The sequence below is a fragment of the Mastomys coucha genome, unplaced genomic scaffold (genome assembly GCF_008632895.1).
Source record: "Mastomys coucha isolate ucsf_1 unplaced genomic scaffold, UCSF_Mcou_1 pScaffold18, whole genome shotgun sequence".
Taxonomy (NCBI): Eukaryota; Metazoa; Chordata; class Mammalia; order Rodentia; family Muridae; genus Mastomys; species Mastomys coucha.
The window spans coordinates 107377430-107397676 of NW_022196900.1; the positions used below are offsets into that span (position 1 = coordinate 107377430).

Sequence of the window (20247 nt, forward strand, 5' to 3'; positions counted from 1 at the left end):
GAGGAGGAAGAGGAGGAGGAGGAAGAAGAGGAGGAGGAGGAGGAAGAGGAGGAGGAGGAGGAAGAGGAAGAGGAGGAGGAAGAGGAGGAGGAGGAGGAAGAAGAAGGGGAGGAGGAGGAGGAAGAGGAGGAAGAGGAAGAGGAGGAGGAAGAGGAGGAAGAGGAGAGGAGGAGGAGGAAGAGGAGGAGAAGGAGGAAGAGGAGGACGAGGAGGAAGAGGAAGAGGAGGAGGAGGAGGAAGAGGAGGAAGAGGAGGAGGAAGAGGAGGAAGAGGAGGAGGAAGAGGAAGAAGAGGAGGAGGAGGAGGAAGAGGAGGAAGAGGAGGAGGAAGAGGAGGAAGAGGAGGAGGAAGAGGAAGAAGAAGGGGAGGAGGAGGAGGAAGAGGAGGAGAAGGAAGAGGAAGAGGAGGAGGAGGAGGAGGAGAAGGAACAGGAGAAGGAGGAGTTTGTATTGGATATGAGATAGCTTTCAGCAGTCTCGTTGACTTTGAACTTGAAAGAAAACCATGAGCCAAAGAATACAAGAAAGCTCTCGAAGCTGAAACATGTCCAGAAGAGGATTGTCCCCAGAGACTTCAGGAGCACCGCCCTCCCTTAGTGCCAACTCAGCAAGACCCACTTGGGACTTCTGACCCCAGGGCTGCTAGACAATGCTTTGTGTTGATTGATTCATTTTATTCTGGGAATATACTTGTGGTATACATGCACATATGTGTGTGTTCGGGAGTTGGCACTCACCTCCCTCCTCACTGAGGTAGAGTCTGTCTCATTTCTTCTGCTGTACTGCACTCCAGGCTAGCTCCGAGTGGAGCTTCCAGGCTATTGCTCTGTATCTGCCCTTCTCTCACTGCAGGAGCGCTGGGATTATGGATGCCTCCGTATCTGGCTCTTTATAGGGGTTCTCAAGATGTAACTGATGTCCTCCGTCTTCTATGGCTGGTGCTTTTATCTCCCGATCCATCTTCTTGGCCGAAAGTATCAGCTTTTTGAGCAAGGTCTCCTATATCTCAGGCTGGTGTCAAACTTGCTGTGTAGCCAGGGCTAGCCCCAAACTCCTGATCCTCCTCCTATCTCACGAGTGCTGCGATAACAGTTGTGTGTCACCATGCCACGATTCATCTGTGTTGTTTTTTAAGCCACTGTGCTTGTAGTAATTGGTTACAACAGCTAACAGAATCTAACCCAGTACCCAATGAACAGTAAGTGTCAGCCCCGCCCATCCCTGTGGGGCTGTGCAATACAACCAGCTCCCAGCTGCTCTCTAAACTCCACATCTTCTTTGTAAACAGAAGAGCATAGATTACAAATGGAAAGTTTTCTCGTTGTAATTGTCCCCTAAAAGATCATCACGGCCCATCCAGCCCCCTCCACGCCCCTCCTCCCCCTGCAATCTGTTCCCTGCTCCCAGCAGGGTCTAGGCTGGGACCGGTGGTGCCCGAGGCCCCTGGAGGAGACAGTTAATAAAAGCAGGAGGAGGAGAATCAATGTGTGCTGACATCCTTATGACAGATCAGCAAGAGAGACAGATTTAATATCCTGCCGTTTCCCTTCCTCAGCCTGGGGGCCGGAATTGATTAAATAAATTAAAGCTATGCAGTTGCGATGTCTGAGTAAGGTCGTCTAGTCCTCCCACTGTCACCGTCCAGCCACATGGCTCACCCCATTCCCAAGGTCTCTAGGAGCCCTAGAGGATGGAGTTCTATGAGTGTGGGCATTCTCCCTCTGTCTGGACCTCCCAGCGTGCAGAAGACTCTGGAGGAGTGAGGGGTGTGGAGCGGATGACAAGAAAGGGTGGGAGGGAGAATTCTGAGCAATGGTAGTTGGGACTCGGCTGAGCTCCAGATAAGGGGCTGCAGCAGTGAGCTAGCTAGGCAGGCGCACACGGTGTGCAGGCTTCGCCTAGGTTTGGGCTCCAGCTCAGGAGAGCGGAGTCTAGTCCTCCTGGCAGGATAGTGGTCAGACTGGAGAGTGACCCCACCTGCCTATCTCCCTACCCTGGCCTACCAGGCGGGCATGAGCTAACGAGCAGTCTACGACTGTGTTCTCTGTTCCTTCCAGCTCTTTCCATGACCGGTTCAGGGAATGCAGGCACTGAGCCCCCAGGACGGAGGGTAACTCTGGGTTAGAAATGACAGTGGGCCAGGTATCGTGGCATGCTTTGCAAACCTAACACTTGGGCGGCTGAGGCAGGATGACTGGGAGGCTGAGATTGCCTAGAGAGACTGGTCAACAACAACAGCAGCAGCAACAGCAGCAGCAGCAAAGCATCTCCAGGCTCAGCAAAAATGATTGGCCGTCTGAGGATGGCCTACATATGAGCCTTTCTCTCCAAGCATAGAGAAGAGACGACCCTCCCTCCAACCACAGAGCCTCACCAGCGTCCCATCTCCCCCTCTTGCCTACGCATAGTCATGGTTTTGAGCCTCACAGCCCTTTCACAACTGCTAGACTCAATGAGCGTCAGATGATTTTCCTTTCAAAGCCCTTGGCAGTACCCAGAGGCTGAGCTGAGGACACAATCCCCATTTTACAGATAAAGAAAGTGAGGCCAGGAAAAGGGTACCCAAGATCACAGCTGCAAGGCGGAGCCAAGAATGCCTGGTGTGCCCCTCACCAAAGTTCATTCCACGTCAGAGGAAACACCTTAGCTTCCATGGGATAAGTAGTAGTCATGAGTCAGCAGGGCTGGGACAATGATGAATGTGGCCCAGGACAGAATTAGAGAGCAGGGACACTTGCTACCTTTCTGCAGCTTCCTTCAGCCTGGGCTGACAGGGTCAACCAAGCCCTAGAGTTGGGCCAACCAAGGCACAAGTGCCAGCTTGCCCCACTGCCTGCAGGACCTCAAGCAAGCCACTGGCCTCTCATGGCCCCTCCATGTGTCTATCTGAAAAACATTAATGACAGGGGCGTCAATTCACATCAATCCACACAGTGGCCCCTCTGGGGTCTTTTACAACAGGTAACACAGCCTAGATGTGAATTGTGGCTTCTCCATTGCCTCAATGTTCCATAAGGGGAATCTAGGTCAAGGGCACATGTGGTCCAGACGTAGTCAGCCAGCAAGGAGAGTCAGGGCCTGCCTGCCTTGTGGAGACTGCTTCCTCTCCCTCTAACCACTTTCTGAGGTAGCAGTCATTCAGGAGACATAGTATGCTACTTCAGAGGACCTTGCAGCTCCTGCGACGCCCCGCCTTCCAGGATGATTTTAGCGAGCAGCCTCCCAAATGCCACCCCTGACTACTGGGATTGCCAAGGCTCTGAGAGATGGCAGGAGGAAGCTGGGGCTTCGGGCTTTGGCATCCTCTCTCCCTTCAGCTCACCAAACACAGCTTTTGCTTGTGGGCTTGTGCCAGCTGCGAGCCAAGTCTGTCATTAGGCCTCGATTTCTCTTGCAATCGAAGCGGGAGGGTGGGAGGGGAAAGACAGCCAGGCGCTTGGTGATTCTAAGCACAACAGCTACACTTAGCCATCAGCCTGCCTGCCAGTTCCCAATGCAGCTCCTAACGACAGCAAGCAAGGCGCGTGCCCCCCCCCCACGCCCCTAGCAATTAATTCTCATTCCAGTTTAAACTCTTCCTAGGGAGTGTTATGCAGATGTCCTGGAAAGGGGTGAATCCTGGGACAAAGGACAAGTCAGGACAGATAGAAAAACAGGGTGAGAGGTGACAGCAGTCCCAGGAGCACGGAGACAATGACCAGTGGTGGCACCCAAGAAGGATGGGGCTTCCTGGGACCCATTTTCAGATCATGACCCTAGTCCAGAGTCAAATTCATTCTCCCAGCTGCACATCACACCATCACTCCAGCTGGATCCCAGGCCCTACTGGCTCTCCTTTATTACATTTGCTTTATCTCCAGATACATAGTTTCCAGTGGCAACCTGGAAGCCATAATCACAGTTTCCTGCAAGCCCCACTCTCCTGCTCTGGTCATCACTCATTTTAACTTCACAGACTGAGCAGTAGGCGGGAGTTTTCGGCTAGCTTACAGGCAGGGAAACCGAGGTAGTGGGCAGCAGTGACTCTGAGTGACTCTGAGAGCTGAGGATCTGCACACAGGTCTATCTAGCCCCAGAGCTGGCCCCTCAATGTTGAACTATATACTCCTCACATACCTCAATTCATCGCCCTTTCCTCCAAATGGGCGACGAGTCTCCCACCTGTCTTTCTCAGCCCCAATTGTCTGTCTCTCAGAGGAAATGCTGAAGCTCTGTCCCGGTCCTCTGGCCTCCTCCATTAGCCTGCCAATCATTCCTTGTCCTGGTAGAACAGCCATCACCCTGACCTTGGGGGCAGAGCTAGGCTCTGTTCAGCAGCCATCACCCTGACCCTGTGGGCAGAGCTAGGCTCTGTTCAGCATCCTTGCTATATAACTGGGTCACCTAGGACAAACGGCTTCCTTCCCGCAGCTCCTGTTACCTTGACTGTGCAAGGGAGGATGCGCACATCCCAGGAGCACCAGGTCTGGGGAAAGGACAGCTGCTTTTACCTGGCCAACTCCAAGGAGCTGTCAGGAAACTAAAACTGACAGTTTTCACTTGAGGTAGAATGTGCTGCCAACACAGTGTCCACTGTGGAAGGCAGGGACAGATGCAGCCTGGCAGGAGCTGCGGGGCTTAAAGAAGCCAGATAGAAAGGGGAGGTGCCGGCGGCGGCAGCTATCACAGATCACTTGTGATTTCTCATCAGAGCCGCCACTAAGGCTGATGCCCATTCCAGACAGAGGGCAGACCACATGACCCCCAAGGATGCTCTGCCCTGCCAAACTGATGCCCGCTGGCCTTCATCCTGCTCAACTGTGCCCTGATGACCATTAACTATGGCTGGGAAATCAATGGCTGCTGCCAGGGGGACAGCACGAACCCTGGCCTCCTCTTTGCATACACAGAACTTTAAATCCCAGAGAGGCAAGACTACAGACTCCTCAGGTCCCTCCCAGCTCACACAGCAAACATGAGAGCTACAAACATGAATCTTGTGCCAAACTACCAAAGTCTGGCCTTCCAGAGCAGGATGTGCCATATGGCCAATGAAGATAGATGAAGGCTCTCTATAGTACAACATTTTAAAATAATACATATTGGAACACATGCATGTGAGCTTTAAGTTGAAATCACACAAAGGAGTACAGTTGAAACATTTCTCTGTCGGGCATTCTGTTATAGCAGAGGCAGGCTAGCTGGCCCACTAGTCTATGAGGAGTCCCCTGTCTCAGTTTCCCATCTCAGCATAGTGCCAGGGTCACAGATGCATGCTACCACATTCCGGGGTTCCAGGGGTCCAAACTCATGCTTGCATGAAAGTGCTTTAACTGACTCAATCATCACCCCAGTTCCATTTTTACCATTCTTAAGCCCACAGACTGTGGGCTGAGGACAGTACACGGTGTGGCTCAGCCATTACCACTATCCTCCAGTTCCTTCTCATCTCTCCAAGCTGGATCTGTGTCATTGGCTCAGCACTAACTTCTCCCTCCCTCACCCTAGAAGTCTCTTTACTCCTGTGAGCTGTGTGCATCTGAGAGCTCTGGAGGTCTGCCCTTCAACCCTGCATGGCCCTCAGCTGCGTCTTGCAACACTTCGAGCTCAGCCCAGCTGCAGAGACATTTCTTAGCCTTGCCTCCCTGAGCAGAAGACCCTGCTCACAATTCCCACAGGATTCTCAGTGCCCTCTCTCTCACTCCCTCTACTTCCATCCGATGTGTGGTTGAGAAAGCAGCCCACCATAGGGGCATTTATATTAGCTTCCTTTCTGTTGCTGTGACAAAACACAACTCAGGCAAATTGTAGAAGGAAGAATTTATTGGGACTTGTGGCTCCAGAGTCCCATTGTGTCAGAAGATTGTGGGCAGCAGGTTTCAGATGTGGTGGTAGAAGCAGGAAGATGGGGTTTCACACCTCAACCATGAGCATGAAGCAGAGAGAGAGAGAGGGAGAGGGGAGGGGAGAGAGAGGAGGGGGACGGAGAGAGAGAGAGAGGGAGAGAGAGAGAAAGGAGAGAGAGAACTGCATGTGACACCGTGAAGCTTTTAGTCTCAAAGCCAACCTCCAACAAGGCTGTACATCCTAAACCACTCTAGACAGCACCACCAACAGGGACCAAGTGTTCAGATCCCTAAGTGTTCAGACTGTGGGGGAAATCCCAGCATCACATGGTGTCCAGTCTCTTCACTGTTGTGAATGAGGCTCATTGTGTACACAATGTGCCTCTGGGGTAGAATTGCATTGCCCACCCTGGGAGCTAGCTCTAGTTCCCGTCACGCGGTAGGAATAGTTAGGAGACACCAAGAGGAGAGAAGACAGAAGCCGGCTTCTCCCAACTCCACTACCCTTTCTGGCTTGGTTTCTATCCACTGCCCCCAGGGACATAGATGCCCTTCTCAGACTTCCCGTTCCTACACTAGAAGACCTGTCTGTGTGGGCTGGTCAAGCCCCATGGCCAGCCCTTCAAGCTTCTCAAACTCCAGACTCCCCACTACAAGCCTGAAGCCCACAGCTCCCATGATTGCAAGGGAGGCCCTAGCTGAATTATAGCTTGCACGGTCCTCTGGCGGATTTATCCAAGGGTATTTATCTCCGGCCTTTCTTTCCCTGAGATAAATGGAGAAAATTTACAGCCTGCAGCTCTCTAGGGCAAGCTGGGAATGGGAGGCATTACCGGCCCGGGAGGACATCAGGTCACTGTGTGGAGACAACGTGGACCAGGCTAGGGAGGGGCCGGCCACAGGGGCCTGCAGGGGAAGGACCCCAGCCCATTGGCTCTGCTTCCAATGAAGTGTCCCCTGTAAATATGAGCAGCAGAGGACAATACAAGCCCAGCAAGTATTGCTCATTGAGCCTTCCCTGGAATCAGGCCCGATATTTGTATCTCCTCATTGAACTCTCCTCCAAACGCTACACCCTGGAAGAGATCCCATTTTACAGGGCAGGAAATGAAGCCTGCCGAAGCCTGGTCATCATGACCACAGAGCAGGTAAGCAAGCAGAACTTAACCTAACCCAGGGTCCCCAGGCTCCTTGCCTCAGCCCTGTCCTGTGAGAGAATAAATAGAAGCACCCGGAATAGAAACTAATTCTACCTGTTGGTTATTTCTCCCTTCTGCCTCCTCACCCAGGCCTGCTTTCTCAAGGTCATTCTCCCACACTTTGGGTGGACATGGAAGCTTCCAGAATGCTTCCTCACAGTTCTCCTTGTTCATCACAGCCACACAGCTGTGAGCCCCTGCTGTGTTGAGAGGAGGGGGGACTGACCACCAGCTGGTGAACAAGGCACAGACATCGTCAGCTGGATGAAACCTACCAACCCCGCAGAAGGTGGGAGCCGCAAGGGTTTCCGGAATCCAGCTTGGGAAGGTGTAGTTTGCTTCCACCGCCGAGTAGACCTCTGACTCTGCCCTCTGCCCCCTGCCTTGAAAACCCATCCTTTTCTCCAGGCAAGCGTGGGAAATGTAAGATGCCTACTTTCTCCTTGCCATATCCCCTAAGTGGGTTAGGGTTCCTTTCCCTGGAGCCTGGGCCAAAGGGTCAAAGGTCAAGGTCTGATGTGCTGATGTCCCCTTCCTCCACTTGGGTAGCATTTGTGGCAAGATCCCGGATGAAGGCAGGGTGGAGCAGGTAGCTGAGCAGTCCACGTTTCAGGCTTCTTTAATGACTCACTTGCCCTGTGACATTTAATCTTGACCTTGGCCCACCTTGGGTCTCAGTCCCAGAGGTCACCCGCCTCAGGGTGAGCTCCTCTGCCTGTCTCCTGGCCTCACCTAACCCTGCAGTCCTATAGGATTCACTGCTGACAATAATTAAGTCTCACAAGGATGAAACGCAAATGAGTCGGAAGCCTTCGGGGATGGTATTAGCACACTAACTCTGTTTGTGGCTTAAATATTAATGTCGGAGTGTAATTACTACCTGTGTGTCGAAGGCAGTGATGTGGAAATAGTCTCAGCCTAGCAAATGGGATCCATCCATCCTGAATGCTGATGCACAGAGGGGAAGGCCTCGTGCTCTGGAGGGTTCTGGAGCTCTTAGAACTTTGCGCACCTTGAAGAAGGGTAACACACTGACAATATGGGGCCCAATCCGGTCCATAGACATGTTTGTAAATTCTACACACTGACAACATGGGGGCCATTCGGTCCATAGACATGTTTGTAAATTCTACACTTTGGCATGCTTCCCCATGAAGGACACAAAAACAGATCTTGGCTGTAGTTCAGTGGTAGAGTGCTTACCTTATATACATGACACCCTAGGTTCAATCTCCAGCACACACACACACACAAACGCACACGCACACACACACATATATGAAACCCAGATATACCCCTTTAAAATTATTTTTTATTATTATTTATATGAGTACATTGCAGCTGTCTTCTGACACACACCAGAAAAGTGCATCAGATTCCATGACAGATGGTTGTGAGCTACCATGTGGTTGTTGGGAATTGAACTCAGGACCTCTGGAAGAGCAGTCAGTGCTCTTAACCGCTAAGCCATCTCTCTAGCCCCAGATCTACCCCTTTAAATATGCATGAGTGTTTGCTGGAGAGCATATTGACGCACTACGTGTGTGCCTGGTGCCCATGGAGGCCAGATGGTATATCCAGGGTGTTAGATCTTCTGGAACTGAGTTATGGGTGGTGGTTGTGAGCCGCCACATGCTCCTAACAGCTGAGCCATCTCTCTAGCTCTGTCTTACCTCTCTGAACAACAAGAAAATATGGCTATGCCAGGCCACCATCCTATAGCTGACTGTGGGCAGAGGGGTGGCTGTGCCCTGGAAATGTCCACCTCCAGTTTGCCACTGCCCCCATTCCCCCTGTTATCTCTATCATGATCCTTCTTGCTCTGCCCTAATGTGTGGGTCTTGTTGGCGGTTGAGTTTGTAGTTGTTGACTTAAAACTAGGAGAGTTCAGCAACAAAAATGACTGGGGCCACAGAGCTAAGAGCCAGGTCCCAGGAGCCCCAAAGGGGATAAGCCTTGGATACCAGGGAAGGAGCCTGCCTGGGTAAATCCTTCCCTCCCTTTGCCATGCAACCCCCCCCCCCATTTGGGACAGGTCCTGTGGCCCTCTGGCCCTCTTGACTTTTTTGTGAGATAGGGTCTCAACTCCGTAGCCCAGGCTATCCACTCTATGTCTAGGATGACCTGGCACTTGCTTAAGTTCCCTCCCCTTTCACCATGCAGTCCAGCTAGCTCACACCATCACACCCCACATGAATCTCTGCCCATCAGACATCACACCTGCCTGACTCTGGTTCTCCATCTCATTCAGGAGTTGGTGGCTTCTGAGAGGACCTTCATTCAGATATAAGGTCCCACTCCTTCAAGGGGGATCCTATAGCACCTAGTGAACTGTCATAGAACTTGGTCCTATAAGCAGAACTGCCGTTATCGGGATGAGATCATCTGTACCTACTTAGAAGAGCCCACTAGGAGTGGCCTGTGGACTGTCCACATTTCTTATAGAAGACAAGGACAGACAAGGTTATTAGACCCTCACTGAAGAGTTTGCCAACTCCTCCTGGAGATAACAGGTAGACAAGGGGACAGTGGCAAACTGGAGGGCACAGCCACCCCTCTGTCCATCATCACACGGTAGGATGGTGGCCCGGCATGGCCACCCACTCCAGACATTTCTGTGCAATTCTACGTTCGTTACACGTCTAACAGAATCACACAGTCTCTGGAGGCGCTAGAACAAATGGGCTGGGTTGCTTAACTGAAGAGGGGGCCCCATCTATGCAGCTACGAGGAAGCTGCTATCCGGGTTGGGTAAGGACGCTGCCTTACAACCTTAGGACCAGCACTCAGCATAGGCAGTGAGGGCCCAGAGATACTGGATGCCAGATGGGACCTGCCCGACTAGAGTCAGAAGAGAGAAGACACTGTGTAAACTGGGAACACCCCAGAGAGCCTGGAACTGAGACAGCAGAGGGACAGGCAAGTGGGGCGGGGAGACATTGCAGGGTCTCAGCAGCAGGGATTGGCCATGCCCCCTGCATGAGCTCAAGGGAATCAAGGTCATGTTAAACTAATGTTGGGGCCACAAGCCCACCTAGGCTGAACAAAGAGGGGATTATTAGACAATTGTAAGGATTCCTTATGGGGTCGAGGAGGGGTAAATAGGGGACTGAGTGGCTGATGGCTAAACAGAAGGGACAGCTTCTTCAATGTCTTTCTGTCTTGCACGTGGACCTCCTCCCTCACCCCTCCTATGTCCTCCCTTCACCCCTTCTGTCATCTCTCTGTTGGTCTGCCTCTATCTTTACCTTTCTGTCTCCAACTCTCTTTCTCTGTCTCAAGCCCTACCTCCTTCATTTCAGATTCAAACTGTAGCATGTGGTAAATGCAGGGTTGAGTTTTTCTGAGATGGGTCCCCACTGTGTGACCCAGCCAGACCTTTAATTTTTAGATTGCAGCGACCCTCCTACTCCAACCTCCGAAGCACCTAGCACGGTAGGCATGAGCCACTGTGCCTGGCTAAGAATCATGTATTTTAATGGAGCGGTGTGGGGAAGCACTAAAGCAGAGCCCAAGAGGCCTGGGTGAGGGCAGCGGAGGCAGGCTAAGGGATCTTGGGACTCCCGAGGAAGCTCCGGGCAAGCGGAGGGGAGAGAGCGGCCAGGAGGAAGAATGCTGTAATTCATCTCACTTCATCTCTGTTCATTGTGGACAAATAGAGCAGAAACTGCAGACCAAGGAGGGAAGAAACAGGGCATGAAATTGAACTATGCCTTGTAATAGCTCTGCCAGCCGGGCGGTCGGGACTAATAGCCCACCAGCTCAGGCCCCACCCTGCCCTGCACTACAGAGCAAGCACACCCAGATGATGACAGGTCACACTGCTGGCTCCTGTCCTGGCATCTTCTCTCACGTTCAGCCACTTCCCATAGCCTGAGCAGTTCCAGGGCCCAGAGGCTGGGAAGCCACCAACGAGGATGCTCCAGGGAGCCCAGAGAGGGATCTCTCCTAAGCGCCAGAGAAAAGGCTCAGGAATTTAAGGGATTTGGCCAATCGATATAAGCCAGATCTAGATGATCAAAACCATGTCTTGAGGCAGGGGCATGGAAGCCACTGAGGAATTTCTGGCAGGTTAGGGCTATAGACAACCTCTCCGTGTGCAGCCTTGGTAGAATCATTTGGGAGGAGACAAAGGAGCTGGGGTCTCTAGAGAATACACAAAGACATGTGGACCTATTTGGGCTTGCTCCCCACTGCCCAGCCTCGGATGGCTCTCTGGGGCTATACCTATCATCACAGGGCACAGGCATTACGGATGGCTAAGCTCCCTTGAGCTCATGCAGGATGGCTATCAGTGAAAAGCCCCACCCCCGCTGAGAACTGAAAACCTCTGCTTCCCTAGTGGGTCCTTCCTTTGAGACTAGATGGAGGGGCAGGATGACAGAAAGGTTGCCATCATCCATCTTCCCACTTCTAATGGCCACTTAGGACCCCAGTCTAGGACTCTACCCACTCCGGTCTTACTCACACCTCCCTGCAGGCCGCCTCCCGCCTCCCAGCCTCAGCGCTCCTCTGCCTACCTAATGGAACCCGCTGGCTTTTTGGAATAAACCTAGAGAGCAAGTATCACCATGCTCATCCCAGACAAACACACCCCAACCCAAAGACGAAAGCTGAGTGGAGGAGATGTGGAGATTCTGGGGATGTTGTGGAGTCAGGAATGGAGACCAGGTTACCTGCAGCAGAGAGGATGCTCCAAGCAGGGCCATGGGCTGAGTGTGGAGGAAGAGATGACTCGGGTTAGGGGGTGGAGCAATGGTAGATAGGCTACAAAATAAACTGCTGGTTTGGGGGTTGGGGTCATGGGTGAATGGGTTTAGTGGCTGTGAGTGAGCTGGTGTGTGGGGCAGATCTGGATAAGTAGGTTAGGGTGAGAAGGTTGAATAGTGACATAGGGTGGGCAAGTACAGCTCACTGGTCCTAGTGCATACATAGCCTTATGTTTTCTGGCCTCCGAAGTTTACTGTCTGTTCTCAGCAAGCCCTCTGCCCCAACCCCTTCCCATCATGACTCCCTCAGGTTCAGTATAGATGCTTTGCCACCGCCTCATCCACCACAGCAAACGGCACGATCTCCTCTCTAGCAGTCTGAGCCACTCCTGATGCTGCTCATCTTACACCTCATCCCTCCTGGCCCCTTCTGCTTTCTAAGGGAGCCTGGGGACTCTCTCTCTCTCTCTCTCTCTCTCTCTCTCTCTCTCTCTCTCTCTCTCTGTGTGTGTGTGTCTGGTTGTGTGTCTGTGTGTGTGTACCACCACCCTCTCTGTGCCAGGTGTGGCAGGGGGTAGGGGTGGTAAAGATCTGGTCAAAGGGAAGGAGATGTAGGAAGCTCTGTCCCAGGGGCTCTCTGTCATCTGCCCTGCAGCCTTCAAAGTCAATGACCATAATGCAGGAAGGTAGGGACAAGAAGGCAGCTCAAACCCTGAGCCCCAGTTTCTGACATCAGTGGATCCTAGGCTGTAAAGGGCACCCAGAGAAACACATGCAGGAACATTTAGCAGCCATCTAAACCCGCACGGAAGTCAGAGCCACAGGGGGCAGAGTCCTCTAAGCCACTGGTCCAGCTCCTCTACTGGTGCCTGTCAAGAACTGTCCCCCTCCTATCTGTTTACTTTCCTGTGGGAGGAGAGCCAGCCGCCGCCCCGCCCCCCCATCAAGGCAGCTACTTTTCTGCTAATTGGTATTTGCACGGCAAATCCCGGTAAAGATGGGATCATTTGCATGTTCTGGGGGGTAATGATATTTGATGTTGTCAACTTATTACAACCGTAATCACCACTCAATTTCCTGCTTTCCAAGCTCCCAATCACGCTGCCACCAGAAATAACCACCTCTTTGACACTTTCTCAGAAGCTCCTAGGGGAGAGGGACACATGGAGATCCTCAGCTGAGGGTATGGAATGCCAATGGCCCTGTGGTGGCACTCCCTTTCTGGTGGCACTCCCTTTCTGGTGGTCCTCCCTTTCTGGTGGTCCTCCCTTTCTGGCGATGCTCCCTTTCTGGTGGTGCTCCCTTTCTGGTGGTGCTCCCTTTCTGGTGGTCCTCCCTTTCTGGTGGTCCTCCCTTTCTGGCGGTGCTCCCTTTCTGGCGGTGCTCCCTTTCTGGTGGTGCTCCCTTTCTGGTGGTGCTCCCCTCCAGTCCCCCATCCCTGCTGCTCTGCTTCTCCTCCTTTTATTCCCTCTTGTTATTCCTCTCCTCCCACCTCTCCTCTTTTAGCTCTCCTCCTCCCCTCCTCCAGCTTGCTTTTTTTGTTTTCTTCCTCTCTTTCCTCCTTCCATCTCTCCCTCCTCCCTCTCTCCCTTCTCCTGCCCAGGGGCTGCTCCTGCAGTGAGCCCTCACTTTGTTAATGTACTTATTCTCAGGGGGAAGCAGGACCAAAGAGCCCGTCTCCATGGCAAAAACAGGAAAAGGAGCTCCCATAGCAGGGGCGAGCATCTAATTGGGCAATGTTTGTTTCTGGGAACAAGAAGGGGCCCTTCTTCCAGACTACAGGAAAAAAAAAATCTTGGAGGAATAACAAACATGCAACAGGCACTGCCCGGCACAGCGCTGTGCTAAGAGGAAAGTTGGGGGCCCCCACCTCACCCCAGCCTGCCTGTCTCCATCTCCCGGGGATGCTGGCTCTCAGGTTCAGCCATGTGGACCTCAGACCTCTACCTCCCACTCCACCTCCATCACCCACCTTCTGCCCCAGCCCCTCTCTCATTTAATCCTGCAATCCAGGCTGCTCCAGCGACATGACACCAGCCTGCTGCCAGCCTCGGGGCTTTTCCTAACATGGCTTCTTTCTCTTGTCCTTTTTTAACACAGCAAGCCATCTTCTTGTTCAGTATGTATATCCTGTCTCCGGCTGAGACCAAGGTTGGGATTTGTCTATTTGGGTGATTCATGGAGAACAAGCCCTAGGCCTGAGGCTAACCTGGCTAACTCCAGCACTGCTCTGGTGCAGGGCTCCAGCAGTTGAAGCCCTGCCCTGTCTAGCTGGAGCGATCTAACCAGGCCCAGCTCTCTGTGGTGATGCTGTCCCGGCTGGCCTGGAGTCAGACAGACTGATCGTGAAACACCTGCCACCCAATCCGGAATGACTCTGAGCAGTTACCAAGTCTCAGCCCACCTCAGTTTACTCATCCAGGAAATGACACATTCCCCTTAAGTGGGGGAGGACTCGGGGAGCCATGCTCTGGCCAAGCTAACTTTGGACGTCACCTACACTCAGTGGGCACGGACTTTTCTTAGCACCTTTCCTAAGGGGTATGGCATCACTGTGATGACTCTGAGTGCCCCCAAGTTACCACTGAGATCTCCATAGGGTAGAGCCACTGGGTCAGTGGGCGAGGCTAAGCTACTGCGAAGGGTCAACTATCAGCTTAGGAGATGGGCCTCTGGGCATGCCTGTGGGGGATTATCTTGTTAATTCATATAGGAACACTGACCACTGTGGGCGGCGCCATTCCCTGACAGGATTCCTGGAGCATGTGCTGAGTAGCAGCAGCATGCATTGCTTTCTTCTTCTGACTGCTGATGTAATGTGACCCTCCCCGCCCCCCATCCCACCCCCACCCACACCCCGGCTGCTGCCTTGACTTTGCTGTCACAAGGGACTTGTGACCCTTGAACTGCAAGCTAATATAAGCACTTCCCTCCTTAGGATGCTTTTCTCAGGGTATTTTATCACAGCAACAGGAAATGAAATAAAGACGGTGACAACCGAGACATGTGACCAAGCAGCCATGGAGACAGCTCAGTCGATTCAGGAGGCCCCAGGGTACAGAACCCTGCTCTGTTTCCAGGGAGTCTGTTCCTCAGGACGTGACCCCGAGTTTCCCGCGGGACACAGGATTTGGGGGACAGACAGTGAGAGGGATCGTTGTAAAGAAGGCAGGGCGGGGGCACAGGCTTCCCCTTCCTGTGTACAGTAGAGCTGGCCAGGAAAACAGAAGGGGGTCTCCCAGCCTGAAACAACCTCCAAACTCAACGTAGGTCCCCAGAGAGAAAGGAAGCTGGAGTAGAATCAGGTTCCAGTAAAGGTATGCACGTTCAGACAAGCCCACCCATGGAGATTTCATGGACTAAGAGAGTTGGTGTCCACAAGCACCCATGTAAGAGAAGCCATCTCTCCAGGGTCCCATTAGCACTTCAGTGACAGGCCTTCACTTCTATGGCCGTGAAGAGGGCAGAGTTCCTCTAGGACCCCATTGCAGAACCCTGTGGAGTCAAACTCAGTGTGTGCCTGTGTGTGTGTTGTGTGTGTGTGCTTCTGTGTGTGTGTGTGTGCCTCTGTGTGTGTGTGTGTGCCTCTGTGTGTGTGTGTGTGTGTGTGCTTCTGTGTGTGTGTATGTGTGTGTGCCTCTGTGTGTGTGCCTCTGTGTGTGTGTGTGTGTGCTTACCACCTCAGGAAGCCTGAGCCTCTAATCAGCATCATTGGCTAATCAATGCCTTCATTTTTCGCCTCTAAGCGGCCAGGGAAGATGGTCATTAAATACTCTTGTAGTAATTCAACAAATCACTGCCTTTTACAGCGTCTGAGGGAGGCAACTCAAGGCTTGCACCCAGCCGCTCTGCTCACTCGCTCCTTACAGATGTCTCCAGCTGCCTGATGGATCTCCACAGCCGCTGGGAGGGGCACCAGTGCGCAGCAAGGTGGTGCGGGAAGCAGGGCAGCAGACCTCGCGCATATGCCAGAAGGGTTTCCTGGGAAAGCACTTTGAAGGAGGGAGGTCTTGGGGGGAGTTGGGGGAGGACCAGCTCGGAACTGATGAATTAAACATTCGCTGGAGCTTTCTAAGCAACTGCTACCAGAGAGGATGTTTAATTAATAAAAACACACTCAAGGGGAGGAGGGGGCTCCAAGAACAAAATAACCAGTCAAGACAGGCAGATGCCCCTCCCACAGGGCCTGGGTGACATGGCTGCTCACACCTGACCTTGAGTAAGTGGGGGTGAGCGGGAGATGCCTTTTCTTGGCCTCAGAGTTCAGGCCTGGGCTAAAGCTGTCTGCCTCATGGGAACTCTGGGCCTGTAACAGAAGGAACACTGGCTGATGTTGTCTTCATCTCTAGTTACTGTATGATCTTGGCAAAGTCATTTCCCATTTCTGGACCTTGGGTTCTCTCCTATGGTTCCCAGATTGGGTTCTAGGGAACTACGGCGCTCCTTGGCAGTGTCTCAGAGAAACCTTGGGTAGAGGACATGCAAGCATTTGAGGTTCTGAGCCCCAACCCCCGCTTGGGCCAGAGCAAGTCTGCTTTGCTTTCATCTGCAAATATACCCTGCTTCAAGTAAGACGTCCTTTGAAGAAAGAACACTGAGGATTTTTCTGAAAAATTGAAAACTAATGGCTTAGATGTTCTCCCCTGTCTCTTCAGGAGCCTGGGCCTCAAAGTGGCGCCATCCCAATTGGCCAGTCAGCCAACATCAAGCTTGAGGAGACAGCTGGCCTGTACCAGCTGCCAGGGCTCTGCAAGAAATCTAAGGAAGTCCTAACTTATTTCCAGGAGCTTCCAACCTGGTATGGCAGATATATAGCACATGCACCATTACTTCTAGTGTCCACAGCAGACATTACTAATCAATCATAGCCCTCTCTCCTCCAAAGATCATATTACACTCACATCCTCTCTCAGTCTGGCTGCAACCAATCAGTTGCAGGTTCTAAGACATCCCTCCCCCATCACTCATCTACTTCTGTTCTAACAAATAGAAGTTTACCAAGGTGCTCTATGGGTTGCCTCAGCAGGAGAGAGAATCTCATGAAAACAAACAAACAAAACAAAGCAAAAACCTGCTCTATAGAATGGAAAGAGGCAGGCAGAGGCTGAACGATTCTTGAGAAGCAGTATCAAGAGATGTTTTAGTTTTAGTTTTTTGTTGGTTGGTTTTGTTTTTTGTTTTGTTTTGTTTTTTGCTTTTGTTTTTGTTTGTTTGTTTGTTTATTTATTTATTTATTTATTTGGTTTTTTTGAGACAGGGTTTCTCTGTATAGCCTTGGCTGTCCTGGAACTCACTCTGTAGACCAGGCTGGCCTCGAACTCAGAAATCCACCTGCCTCTGCCTCCCAAGTGCTGGGATTAAAGGTGTGCGCCACCACTACCCGGCTTGTTTTTGTTTTTTAATCTAGAATAGTAGAAGGCAGTGGAGGGGAGCCGCAAGCTAATTGATGTTAGGATGTTCCTTCCACTTTAAACAGGATTTTCTTTTCTAGGAGGGAGTTGAGATTAGTGAGCCTGCCTCGGAGACCATGTTCTTCTTCAGCCCTAGTCAAACACTGAGGAAGGTGTCATCTCTATGACCTTCTGGCCTTTATCCCTATCCTGTTTCCCTCTCTCAAGCATCCCCTGCCTGTGTTCTGCCTCCTTGGTCCAGGCAGCTCATCCATGTTGGCCTATATCCCAGCCCTGGGGATGCAGACGCAGGCAGATCTCTGAGTTTGAAGCCAGCCTGATCTACAGAGTGAGTTCCAGAAGAGCCAGAGCTACACAGAGAAATCCTGTCTGGAAAAAAAAAATAACAGGCAAAGGAAAGAACAAACAACTTGACTGGCAGCAAATCCTAATGTTGAAACATAGGGTCACACTGTGGGCTGAAGCCACCCATCCCTTCCCAGACACCAACTGACAGCACCGGCCATCCCCACCACATCCTCCTGACCCACTCTGGCCACAGGTCCCAAGAGGCCACACTTGATGACATGCCACTCGAGATGATAAAAGAAGTGTCTGTCCATCTACATAAGTTGTTTGTTTGTCAGGCTGGGGAGACACTTGCGTTTCATAAAGCGTGAGCTTATGGATTTGTGACTGCTAGACTCGGTCAGCTGTCATCCGGAATGTTCTCAGCCAATGAATGAGAAATCACAGCTGGCACATGGGACCACGCGGACTAGCTGGCTGGGTGGGAGGGGCTTCTCGGACTGTCATTCACATCCGTGATGGGAAAGTGGGCAGGATGGAGCCCTTGTCAGCAGCCCACGTTGGCAGACAGGAAGGGAGGGGGAAGCAAGAGGTGGATGCGGTGCGATGGCAGGGAAAGGATCTCAGGAGCTGACTGCAATTCTTTCCTTGTGCTCATCCCTACTCTTAACACGTGTCCCTGAGATTTATCCCTTAATCCACAAGGAACCCTTAGGGGTCCAGAACAAAAATCCTCTAAATCCGTGAGCCCCATGAGGGGGCTGCCAGCCAGTTTCCTGGCCCTGCCTGGCATGACGCTGCATGGCTGGGATGGAAGGAAGGAGGGAGGTCCTAGGCTATAGGAAAGCTTCAACAGTCTCTCCTGAGACAGTCCAAGGGGTGGGGAAGGAAAGATTCCCCAGCCCCATCTTCCCGTTCCTCACACTGTGCTGGCCTTCTCAGGCATAAAAGCTATGACTCATATGACAAGAAACCCCCTGTGTTCCAGTCCAGAGAGGAATGAATGAATGTCTACAGAGAGCTTCCAATGGACAGCTCCCGTTCACTCCTCCTTTCTGGTTATTATTTCACTCCACTGGGAAATTTCTCCTGACAGTTACTGCTTGGGATGAGTCTCTCTGGCTTCGGTGGGTTAATAGATAGCTTGCTCTGCACACCCACCTGTGGGGCACAGAGAGTCTGACCTCCCCTCAGAGAAAAGACAGATGAGAGATGATGGTGGGTAAGCTGTATGTGAAGTCCCGGCTCCTTGCTGCTGCCAGACAGTCAGATGGAGCCTCTATCCCAGGGACAGGCTCTGAGAAGAGGGACATGCCTGAGAACTCCCAGCCCAGTACCTTCAGGAGATGACATCCTGTCTGGCTCTTGGCTTCTGTCCCAGGTATCTCTGATAAATGGCCCTGTCTAGATCCCTCTGGGTGTTGATATTACATACAAGTCTGGGAGAGGACAGAGGACTTGCCCCTGATAAGCAGCCTTGGAGAGCACCCTCGCTCTGTGTCCTCTCCTCCTGTGAGTCAAAATAACCAGCAGCAGGACCAGGTTGACACCCCAGGTGGCATAGAAAGTGGTAGGTGACTTGGTGGTCGGTGCATGCCCAAGAACTTTAGTCCGTATTGGAAAAGGTGCCTTTTGATTTCTTGATCCAGATCATGGCTCTGTCCCCTGAACAGGAGCAGTCTACAGTTACGGCAGTCCTCTTGGCAGGGTGGGTGTACTGCCTGCCAGCCCATACAGAGAGACCATCTCCCCAGAAGCCTGGGTGTCTAAGGTTGGCACAGATGAAGGTCTGGGCTGGACAGTCACTGGCATTCCCTAGGGAGGGACATCAGTTGGTGGCACAGTTACTTCTCAGGAAGGTTTGCGTCTGTGGTACATCTTATTTTACATTTAGGACAGAGGACAGGGCCCTGGCATGCTGACATACATGACTTTACAGACCAAACTCTTCCTTTCTGGACCAATATTCACCTCCTTTGTATTATCTGTGTAGGGTGAGTCATTCATTCAACAGATCTCACTTACAAAGCACTGGGCACCATAGGGAAAGTGGTAGGTGGCACAGACAGGATGGTCACCCTCCCGCATCACATCTCATTTACCTCTTGACCTTGTTGCAAACACAAGTTTACTAGAGAGGATGAGAAAGCTCTTTGCATCAGCCCCAAGGGCATCGCTCTGTTTCTTCTAGTCCAGCACAGCCCATCAGTCCATTCCTTCCTTCCTTCCTTCATTCATTCATTCAGCAAATGTTTTTTGAGTACTTATGTGTAGGCTCAATTTTAGAAAATAGAGTCAGATCAATGAGCAAAATAGAGAAAGTCCCTGTGCTGGTGGAGGTTCATTCTCCCAGGCAACAGGAGCAATAAGCAAGTAAAGCCATCTCTCTAACAGGCAGTGAGTGTGCTGGAGAAAATGAAGCGGAGTGCTGAAGAGTGGAGAGACGGTGGCTTTATCATTTGACACAACCTAGAATCACCTGGGAAGAGTCTCAGTGAAGGACTGTCTGTATGGGTTGTCCTGCAGGGGGATTGCTCTAAGTGACTTAATTTATGTGGGAAGACCCAGCCCACCATGGTTAGCACTATTCCTTAGCCAGGGGTTCTGAACTGTGCGAAAGTAGAAAAATCAAGCTGAGCCTGTGCAAACAAGCACGCATGCACGTCTGTCTGCTCCCGACCGCGTGTGTGATGCGGCTAGCTGCTTGTGTGTGTGTGACATGGCTAGCTGCTTGCATGTGTGTGTGACATGGCTAGCTGCTTGCATGTGTGTGTGTGTGTGTGTGTGTGTGTGTGTGTGTGTGACATGGCTAGATG

General features: G+C 51.9%; 1 long non-coding RNA gene across 1 annotated transcript in view; it reads left to right on the forward strand.

Moving 5' to 3' along the window:
- The window catches only part of LOC116095676, a 10297-nt gene extending 5011 nt beyond the window's left edge, over nt 1-5286 (forward strand). The window contains exons 3-4 of the long non-coding RNA XR_004120682.1: nt 1135-1197; nt 4690-5286. This is a non-coding gene — a long non-coding RNA (uncharacterized LOC116095676). The remainder of the gene's footprint in view (nt 1-1134; nt 1198-4689) is intronic.
- The last annotated feature ends 14961 nt before the right edge of the window (nt 5287-20247 follow it).